We start from the raw sequence: 11,247 nt of genomic DNA, 5'->3' as shown, positions 1-11,247 counted from the left end.
TGCAGGAAAGTGGGTTAAGACACGAGAGACTGAAAACAGGATTGGCTGACACTTTATATATGAAACAATCAGAGGGACTAGTGCCCGTTCAATCAAAGCAACAGCTCCCTCTCATACCCCTGAAAGAAAATGAGAGGTTTACTCCCTGCTGAAATTGTACCAGGAACATCCTGGCTTAGGGACACCAGCAGTGAGGCAGAGTACACATGCCAAAAGTGAGCTCTCTTCCCTCACCCAGAACGAGCTGATGGGCTGTCCATCAAGGCAGAAGACTGAGAACCTCCTCTAGAGCAAAAACAAAACTACAGATTTGGAGACCCCTCAATATTATAGCTGACCTGACAGACACATCCGTTTACTGCTTCACCTTCAGGTCAGTCAGAAATCAACAGACATTTGAGGAAAATTCAACCTCTAACAAGAAAACCAAAACACACAAAAAGACACCACCATCCATACACTGTAAAGAGACACTGTCTCAAATAAAAGAGACAGTGCAGGAAGAAGAAGAAGAAGAAAAAAAAAATTTTGAAAGACTAAAATTTTTCCTCCATGAGGTCTTCCTAATCCAGGGTTTGAACCCACATCTCCTGCATTGCAGATGTATTCTTTACTGTCTGAGCCACAAGGGAAGCCCCGGAAAAAAAAAATAGAAAATATTAAATTCATGAGTTAAACATGATGTCATTTCTTAGAGAATATTTAAACAATATGGAAAAATTTATATAATAGATGGAAGTTTTAACAATTTTTAAAGAATGACAAGATAAATTTAAGGAACTCACACAATAGGGTTGGAAGACAGAGATAAACAATAGAAAGCAACACAGATAAGTTATTCTGAATATTGATTGAAGTTGCTAATCCAGAGTGGTTACCATTTCCAGTATCCTATGTATTTTAGTTGCCTTGGACTTTGGGAATTCGGGGATAATGTGAAAGAAAATATAAAGCAGACTGGCTGTGTTTTAAAGTCAATTTTTATTGGAATATAGTTGGTTTATAATGTGTTAGTTACTGATGTATAGCAAATTGAATCAGCCATCCACATATATGTTGCTTCTTTTTTGGATTTCCTTCCTATTTAGGGCACCACAGAGCATTAAGTAGAGATCTGTCCTCTACACAGTGTATTCTCATTGTGTGTGATTAGTCACTCATTCATGTCAGACTCTGCAACCTCGTGGACTGTAGCTCGCCAGGATCTTCTGTCCATGGGATTCTCCAGGCAAGAATACTGGAGTAAGCTGCCATGTCCTCCTATAGGGGATCTTCCAGGCCCAGGGATTGAACCCATGTCTCTTAAATCTCCTGCATTAGTGGGTAGATTCTTTACCTCTGAAATGCCCCAAAACTGCCATGTTCTCATTAGTTATCCATTTTATACAGTGTATCAATATTGAATGTGTTAATCCCAATCCCCCAATCCCTCCCACCCTTCCCCTTCCCCCTTGGGATCCACACATTTTTTTTCTCTAAGTCCATGTCTCTATTTCTGCTTTGTAAATAGGGCGTTTTTCTGGATTCCACACATTAAGATCACTCAGTGCGAGGTGAGGTGGGCTGCCTAGAAGCTATCTTTGGCTTAACGATGTCTGAGGGTCGCAAATGGCCCTTCCAGGAGTGCAGGTTTCTCTCACCTTGCTGTTGCTGTTGTATAGTTGCTCAGTAATGTCCAATTCTTGTGTGACCCCATGGACTGTAGTCTACCAGGCTCCTCTGTCCGTGGGATTCTCCAGGCAAGAATGCTGGAGTGGGTTGCCATTTCCTTCTCCAGGGCATCTTTCTGACCCACGGATCGAACCCATGTCTCTTGCATTGGCAGGAGGGTTCTACCCCTGAGCCACCACATTGCAGCCCCTTAAAATGCAATCACCACATATTCAGGGATTATTTTGCAGAGAATTAGGATACTGTGACTTGCCACTGAAATTATTCATTGTTTGCCTTCCATCCGGTCCTTCTGAACCCTTAGAGCCCTGTGATACTCATATCCTCTCTTAAGGAAACAACCGCAGAGTCATCTTAACACTTAGCTATTTCTCCCTGACTATATTAGAAGCAAAGTTATGTACATACCAGGAAAAAAGAAGACAAACGTTCTAAGACAAGGGGAGGAGGAGTTACTCACTAGATGGCTCAGTTTAATAGATGAGGAAATTGTGGGTGGCACACTGTAATATTTCTTATTTATGCAGCAGTTATCCTTTTCTTATTTCTAAATGGCAGAAGAAAAACACCTCCCAGAAAAGAGTTCAGAACACCTATCTGAAGAACAAGCATATACCTAAACTCCAAATCCAGCATCTTTTCAAAGAGCGCTTTCAAAAGTCAACCATGAGAACTTTTTGCTTTACAAATCATTGTCCCTCTCTTGATATATTCTTCTTTTAAATGCCTTGATACATTCACCTTTCGAATGCATTATTCATTACTGTAGATTAGTCAAACAAGTCTAAATCAAAAGGATATAACTCATGAAGAGTACCTCTGTTTTCCTTAGGTCTAATTGTAGGAGAAGCCATCTACCTACATAAGTGTAAGTTCTATTTTGCATATATAATATACATGCTAAACTGTTCCTTGATTAGAAATACCAACTATGATTTCTCTAAAGAGGTTTTGTTAGATGTATCTTTTCATCACTCTTAAGTTTCCAAAATAAAATAGCATGATTTGACACAATAATTTTTAAATAAGGGCATTTTAAAAGTTCTAATTCTAAAAATGTAATTTTTCTTGTGGAGGGAGAAAAGCCATTCAGAAATGTACACCAGGAGGGTAGCAGGGGCTTTCATATATTTTTTCATAAACTGTAATGGTAAGTATGCATTGATTTATGGTATGAGACTTGCATAAACATAAGACTTTATTTTAATCAACTGAACATGGCTCCCATAGTGAAATAAAATATTTTAAATATTGAGGCTCACACTATAAACAATATTTATAGAGTTTTACAATCTTAGTATGTAGATCTTAAAAATCCAAGCCTAATCTTTATGCTATTAAATTCTGCAGTACACTTTCTTTGACTTGAGAGAAACTTAAGAAAATTTCCTAACTTGCTTTTTTTCCCCCCTAGTTCATTTCTGTCCCTTATTTAACAACTCCGTTGGAAATCAGAAACTTGGCATTGTTCTTTGTATTTCTGAAAAGAATTCTTCCTCCCACCATTGTTCTCTGGTTAGAAATGCTGATTATTATTTCTGTAAAGAGATTTTATTAAATGAATCTTTTCACAGCTTTAAAAAGTATCCAAAATAAAAATAACATGATTTTATACAATCATTTTAAAACAAGGGCATTTAAAAAGTTTTACTCATGGGATAAAGGAGAACACTTAAAAAAAAAAAGATTATTAAACTCTTGTCAAGTCTATTATTGTTTTTAACTTGGATGCCATTAATCAAGGTAAAGCTACATTCATCTGAACCTATCTGCTGACCATTAATCTGCCTGGTTTCTTATTTATCTAGTCCGCCATGCAGACTGGAATAACACCCCCTGCTTAGAGATAAGTATGCATTTTATCATCAGCTAAAAGCCCAGAACTGTCTTTAAGACACTGCCCAGTTTTGTACGAGTTTAACCACTGAAGTGGCAAGACCTCAAGTCCCTTGGCCAACTTCTCGCCTTTAGCTCTCTTTCAAATTGATTACTTTGATCTTTGACTGGAGATTTTAATACTTTGAAGTATATTTGGCTGCACTCAACTATATGATGGTACTCACATGAAACTGGAGAAGGAAATGGCAACCCACTCCAGCATTCTTGCCTGGAGAACCCCATGGTCAGAAGAGCCTGATAGGCAACAGTCCATGGGGTCGCAAAGAGTTGGACGTGACTAAGCGACTTCACTTTCACTTTCACATGAAACTAGAAATAACTTAGATGTTCAGCAATAGAGAAAGGTGTATATAAAATATGTTACATTCAGATATAATAAGTCACTATTCAGTTCAGTTGCTCTGTCACGTCTGACTCTTTGTGACCCCATGGATTGCAGCACGCCAGGCCTCCCTGTCCATCACCAACTCCTGGAGCTTGCTCAAACTCATGTTCATTGAGTCGGTGATGCCATTCAGCCATCTCATCCTCTGTCATCCCCTTCTCCTTCTGTCTTGAATCTTTCCCATCATCAGGGTCTTTTCCAATGAGTCAGTTTTTTGCATCAGGTGGCCAATGTATTGGAGTTTCAGCTTCAGCCTCAGTCCTTCCAATGAATATTCAGGACTGATTTCCTTTAGGATTGACTGGTTTTATCTCCTTGCAGTCCAAGGGACTCTCAAGAGTCTTCTCCAACACTATAGTTCAAAAGCATCAATTCTTCATCTCTCAGCTTTCTTTGGCCATTATTTGTTATTAAAACAATACTCAGGATGAATATTAAACAATATGGAGAGATGTTTAGAATATGTTTTTTTAAATAATGAAAATATTGAAACTGTGTATACAAAAGGATTCCACTTTATGGAATGTAATAAGAATATGTGTGCATAGTATATATGACAGAAAAAATAACGAGGAATTAAACACTAAACAAAGTTAAAGTTATAAAGGAAAATTTCCTTTCCCTCTTCCTGTATGATATGTTTTCTAATGTTTTGCAATGTGTATGTATTATTTTGCAATAAAAGTGAAGAATAATTCATAACCAAGAAGTCCTGCATGTCTTCACTGAAGATTCACTATTTGTTTTGTCTTAGGATGAAAATGGAGATGTTCCTGCCTGGAGAGTTGGATGAAGACCCACCTAAAACTAGTAAGAGAGAGAGGAAGAGTCTTGCAGAACCTGACAGAATGGCTTCAGTCTACACAGATACCTCTTTGTTCTGAATTTCCAAGCTGCGAAGAGTTCAACCACACCAACTGGCAAGCATTCAGTCTAGAGTTCTTTCCATCATCCATTACATTTACCATCTCATTTTCAGTTGGGGGACCGTTAACCTGGATTCCATCCCAACAGAAGAAAAAAGGATAATAGAACTGAAAAGAAGAGCTCCAGTGCTATAGGTTGGCTCAGCTCTGCTCCAATGGTGGCACAATTTCATCCCTGACAAAAGACATAAAGTGTCTCCTCCTGGTGCTAGTTACTCTGTCTCCTACACCTCTAAAATGGCTTTATAATAATACCACATGTGACAGTGTAGGGATTCCAATGAGACGTCTCAAAACTTCACCAGTCCCCAAGTGTCCCAAGGTCAAGACCTCAAGGTCTCCTAGTGCCCCACTCAGCTCATGATAGAATCATCTCAGTGTCAGATCCAGTGCCCGTTACCAATCTGTTAATATCACTGCACTTGGGTGTTTGTAATCTCCTTTGCAGTTGTGTCTGACGTATCTTAGCATTTCCAATGATGCTGTGCTTGGTACTTTGCTCAGCAAAGTTCAGTGGTTCTTTGTTTGAAGGAGGATAGACAGACATGATGATACACACTGATTCAGTATAAGCTGAAGTATGAGTAGGAGCCATCTATTTCCAGGCTAGAAGAGAGTAATATTTGTTTGTATTTGAGAGTCTGCAGTTGCTTTATGAATGATATCTTTTTCTCCAGCACATGTTGGGACCCACTGACGGAAGCTAAGAAAAGAAAGATAGAGACATATTAGAGGACCTGAATGATCATGAAGGATGTCTTGATATTGTGCTCCAAGGCTAGGCAGACTTATCATGGGCCCAGACAGACAGCCATGCCAAAGTCCAAAAGACTCAATAAACTAGTTGTATATGGAAAGGACTTTATGCTGAAGTCCACTAAATCAGTATTTCTCAAAACGCACTTTTTTTGAGAACACCTGGAGAGCTTCTTTAAAAATCAAGCTGGCAGCTTCCCCCATCTAGTCATTATGACTGAATGTCTGGATAAAGCCTGTTACCTGTACATTGTGAGATAGGGCTCCATAGTCTATCAGCAAAAAAATATTATAATAAGGTCCCAAACACCATGACTGAACAATTAGTATTCTCTTTCTTCATAGGATCAAATAGCCTTTTCTAAAGCAAGCACATACATAAAATCCAATAAACAATTTGTAAAAATAAACTAGTTGGCAGAGATGAATATGAAAGAGCCAGTCAAGTTCATACTGCCTCTCAGGGGGTTTTATTATGCCAAGTGCAGACCCTACTACTTGGCTGGAAAGGACAGCATCTTCATTGGGACATCCCAGGGGCATAGATGTGTGCTTTGGCTTGAGAAACAATGAACTGTATCAGATGCTTTTCTGTGACGTGGCCATGGTCAGAATAAGCTGTATGAACCTGACACTGGACTTTTGTTTCTTTAGAGAACTGGATTTGCAACCTGAAAAATTAGGCCTTTTATTTAAAAAGCATTAATTGTATAAATGTAAAGCTTAATTTCTTCAAGTTTTCCAAGTGAGAAGGTCGATTTTTAAAACCACTTTTCCCCTTCTTCCTACATATCTGGAAATACCCCCAGAAAAGAGCAGATTGGTGACAAAGACTAAAGAGAAGGTGACTGATAAGTGGTCTTGAAGTATTCTCCCAGTCCCTGTGTTCCCAGGGGTCACATTTGATGCTGGAGATGATGTAATTCTAATGTTACTCTTGTAGTTCCGTCGCTAAGTTGTGTTTGACTCTTTGCATCCATGGACTGCAGCATGCCGGGCTTCCTTGTCCTTCGCTATCTCTCAGAGTTTGTTCAAACTCATGTCCACTGAGTCGGTGATGCCATCCAACCATCTCATCCTCTGTCGTCCCTTTTCACACCCTCCCACTTCCAGAACCTTCTCTCTTCCTACTTGCCCATGAGAAAGAGTTACTGGGATGTGAAAACTGATCATCAAAGTGAAGATTATTCTCTGTTAAAAGCAAAATGCTTTAGATGAAAGATAAAGTCTTGCAATTATTATGAACATATTTGAGCAGGCAAAAGCAGGAACCTATTAATAACATTTATTGTGTGGAATTTCTACTCTGTGTAGACTTCAGTGGTTATGATCCATTGAAGAAAATGAGGAGTTAAATATCCCAGGTATTCATAGGAGCAATCAATTATACTGATGGTTGCAATGTAACAATGTACTGATTCTTTTCCCCATAGATATTAGTCATGCCATAGTGGCTAGCCATTAAATTAGCCAACAAATGTTTCTCTTCATAATTGGTCCCATTAAAAATAAAATGCTGGTTAATTTCAGTAGCAGGGAAGAGCAATTAGAAAATTGAAGAATCCTTCTCTTCATATTTCCATTTCAAAATCTCTTGTTAATTTAAGTAATGTTTTATGCTTTGATCAAAGCTATTAGCAGTTGGCTCTATTTTATGAAAGACAAGAGCACTTCTAAAATGCCAACATATTTATAAAGTCCAATTCCAAGTTGCATTAATTAATGTCTATTAATAAGGTATAATTTTTCAGTTAAACACTTATTTGATCTGTACAAAAATGATTATCCATTTAGTCCTTGCGAAGAGTCTTTTGGTTATAGTGGCATAAACACATCCCACCTAGCAGAAGCAAGAGAGAGGAGTTTTGGGAAGACAACTAGCTTTCAGTTCTCTACTTTTCCCTGTGTTGACTGGTTTCCCTTGATTCTGTGTCTGCTTAGGCAGCACAATCTTTCTCCTATCCCCAACATTCCCTCTCAGCTCTACCAATCTCAAGATGTGCCATTTCTGAGTCATGAATTCACGTTAATAGGAAAGAGAAGCTCATGAGTCCACCTGGAGTCAAGTTATCTGCTTCCCAGTCCAATCAGAACTTGTTTAAATAAGGCAATAGTTTCTCAAGAAAGAAAATTGGACACAACGGCAGAGACTCGAGCTGTCATCAGAGTTGTTCCTAACTGGTACCTGCGACCATCCGCCACCAGTTCAGCCTCATTGTTGTTCAGTCACTCAGCCACATATGTTTTTGTGACGCCATGGACTGCAGCAGGGCAGGCTTCCCTGTCCTTCACTATCTCCTGGAGTTTACTCAAACTCGTGTCCATTGAGTGGATGCCGCCATCCATCATCTCATCCTCAGCCTCACTGCCTCACTATAATCTTACCTGAGAATAAACTTAGAATCTATCATTTCTTTTAAAAATTGAAGTATGAAATAGATAACTAATGAAAGCCAACTGCACAGCCCAAGGAACTCTACACAATGCTTTGTGGTGACAAAAAGACGATATATGTATACATATTGCTGATTCACTTCCTGTACAGCAGAAAGCAATACCACATTTTAAAGCGATTATAAAAAATTTTTTTTAATCAACTATAGTTAATTTAGGACTTCCCTGGTGGCTCGATCGGTAAAGAATCCACCTGCAATGAGGGAGATCTTGGTTCGATCCCTGATTGGGAAGTCCATGAGGTCACAAAGAGTCTGACATGACTAAGCGACTAAGCACAGCACATAGTTAATTTACAATATTATATTAGATTCAAATATATAGCATAGTGATCCAGATTTTTTCAGATTATGCTCCATTATAGGTTATTACAAAACAATGGCTATCATTCCCTGTGCCACACAGTATATTCTTGTTGCTAATCTATTTTATATATAGTAGCTTGTATCTTTTAATCCCATGCCCCTAATTTGTCCCTCCCCCTTCCCTCTTCTCCATGATAAGCATAAGTTTATTCTTCTCACAGATATATATAGTTCTCACAGAAAATAGTTCATTTCTAAAAATCTCTTTAAGGCAGTATTTTAAGCACCCATAATAATCATTTTGCTTAAAATAATATCTTATAGGCCAATGATAAAGAACATTACCTCTGCATGTTCAGTTCAGTTCAGTTCAGTTGCTCAGTCGTGTCCGACTCTTTGCGACCCCATGAATCACAGCACGCCAGGCCTCCCTGTCCATCACCAACTCCCGGAGTACACTCAAACTCATGTCCATCAAGCTGGTGATGCCATCCAGCCATCTCATTCTCTGTCGTCCCCGTCTCCTCCTGCTCCCAATCCCTCCCAGCATCAGAGTCTTTTCTAGTGAGTCAACTCGTCGCATGAGATGGCCAAAGTATTGGAGCTTCAGCTTTAGCATCAGTCCTTCCAATGAACACCCAGGACTGATCTCCTTTAGAATGGACTGGTTGCATCTCCTTGCAGTCCAAGCAACTCTCAAGAGTCTTCTCCAACACCACAGTTCAAAGCATCAATTCTTCGGTGATCAGCTTTCTTCACAGTCCAACTCTCACATCCATACACGACCACGGGAAAAACCATAGCCTGGACTAGACAGACCTTGGTTGGCAAAGTAATGTCTCTGCTTTTTAATATACTATCTAGGTTGGTCATGACTTTCCTTCCAAGGAGTAAGCGTCTTTTAATTTCATGGCTGCAATCAGCATCTGCAGTGATTTTGGAGCCCAAAAACCATGAAAATAAACTCAATGGTTAGCTAAAATTGAAAAAATCTGAGAAGAAAAGTGAAGGGCAATCACAATCATAATGAATTATATTATTGTAACAAAAAGTTATTTTTCTATGAAGTAAAAATAGTATTAGCTAGCATATGTTGCACCTTAGCAATAGCTAGGTCCTACACTGAACATGGCAACCCACTCCAGTGTGCTTGCTTGGAGAATTCCAGGGACAGGGGACCCTGGTGGGCTTCCGTCTATGGGGTCACACAGAGTCGGACACGACTGAAGTGACTTAGCAGCAGCAGCACACTGAACATTTAAATGCATTAACGCATTTAATTCTCATATTTATGAAAATCTGGCATCAATACTCTTATTTGAAGATAAACATTTTAAGATCAGATTAAACAGCTGACTCAAAGTCAAACAACCCTGAAATAGCACATTTGAGAATCACTTATTTGAGACACACATTTGAGAATCCTATCTTAGATTGTGTCATGGACTAAACAAATGCTGTCTAGTTTAACGTATCTTGGAAGGCTGAGGACACAAAATAGCATGAACCCCTAGAGAAGCAGACATTAAGGCTGAAACAGAACAGGAAAAATGTTAAGGAATGCAGGACTACAAGATTTATCATCATCTTATCTACTTCATTTTCTTAAGTCTCTGTCAATGTCATCCATTCATTCATTCAAAAAATATATTTCTTAACATGTACTGGAAAATATGCTAGGTCCTTTAGAATCCAGTAGTAGAAAAAAGAAATAGAAAGGCCTGCATCCTTTGTGGAACATAGATGCCATATTCTTCATTTCCTACCAAATCTGTGGAGACTCTTGAGTGATGTAAAATATAGGTAACATGCAGCTCATCTTCAGACACATACCTTCTTTTGCCTTTGGTCTCCGCTATACCTTCTGTGCCTTATTTTTTTTAAATCCTGAAACCATTCAAGCTGCCCAAGGCTCCTTTACATGAGAACATATTGAAAAGAGGTGCGAGAGTCTGAAAAAGAAAAAGCAAAACATTCCCATGCACTCTCTCCAATTTTTGTCTCCGGGTTTATAATTTCTTTTGCACTTTATCCCAGGAGTTTTGGGCTTTCCAGGTAGTGCTAGTGGTAAAGAATCCACCTGGATTCAATTCCTGGGTTGGAATATCCCCTGGAGCAGGAAATGGCAACCTGCTCCAGTATTCTTCCCTGGAAAATTCCTTGGACAGAGGAGGCTGGTGAGCTATAGACCATGGGACTGCAAAGAATCAGACATGATGACTGAGCACACGTGCCAGGAGTTATATCTAGATACAAGGAGAGGATGCGATCAGGTTTTCACCACTTTGAAATGTCCTTTACTCTCAAGCAGTACACATTTTGTTGTTTTTCTTCCTATCTAGTCTTCAGAGTAGGTCTTCATTCCTGAGAGAGAATTTCAAGCTATTCTTCTTAAGCTACTCTTCCCTGGTGGCTCAGATGGTAAAGTGTCTGCCTATGATGCAGGAGACCCAGGTTCGATTCCTGGGTGGGGAAGATCCCCTGGAGAAGGAAATGGCAACCCACTCCAGTACTCTTGCCTGGAAAATCCCATGGACGGAGGAGCCTGGTGGGCTAAAAGAGTCAGACACGACTGAGTGACTTCCCCTTCCTTTCTTAAATGCAGCAATAGCTGATGGATACAAACCATAAGCAAGGAAAATATTGCTTGTTCATCACTGTACCCCTACTGCCTAGAAGAGTGCATGGTACACAGGAAGTAGAAATCTTTCCTAAAGGAATGAATTGATGGATCCAGGAATTATCTGTACTTTCTAACCTCCCACAACATGGTTATCTCTGGCAAGTCCTCAGTTCCAACTGACTTTCCATCTCATTTCCATCCTTCCATCTGGGTCCCAGGTCTTTTTTA

At 39.3% G+C, this 11,247-nt stretch overlaps 1 non-coding gene across 1 annotated transcript; it reads left to right on the top strand.

The window, feature by feature from the left end:
• Nucleotides 1-10,799: 10,799 nt before the first annotated feature.
• On the top strand, nt 10,800-10,871 carry TRNAH-AUG (transfer RNA histidin (anticodon AUG)). Its single transcript has one exon. It is a non-coding gene; the product is annotated as a tRNA-His (tRNA).
• The last annotated feature ends 376 nt before the right edge of the window (nt 10,872-11,247 follow it).

This window comes from Moschus berezovskii, chromosome 13 (assembly GCF_049115385.1).
Source record: "Moschus berezovskii isolate FMDL1 chromosome 13, NW_MosBer_1.0, whole genome shotgun sequence".
Classification (NCBI taxonomy): domain Eukaryota; kingdom Metazoa; phylum Chordata; class Mammalia; order Artiodactyla; family Moschidae; genus Moschus; species Moschus berezovskii.
This window is presented reverse-complemented; position numbering and strand designations above follow the sequence as displayed.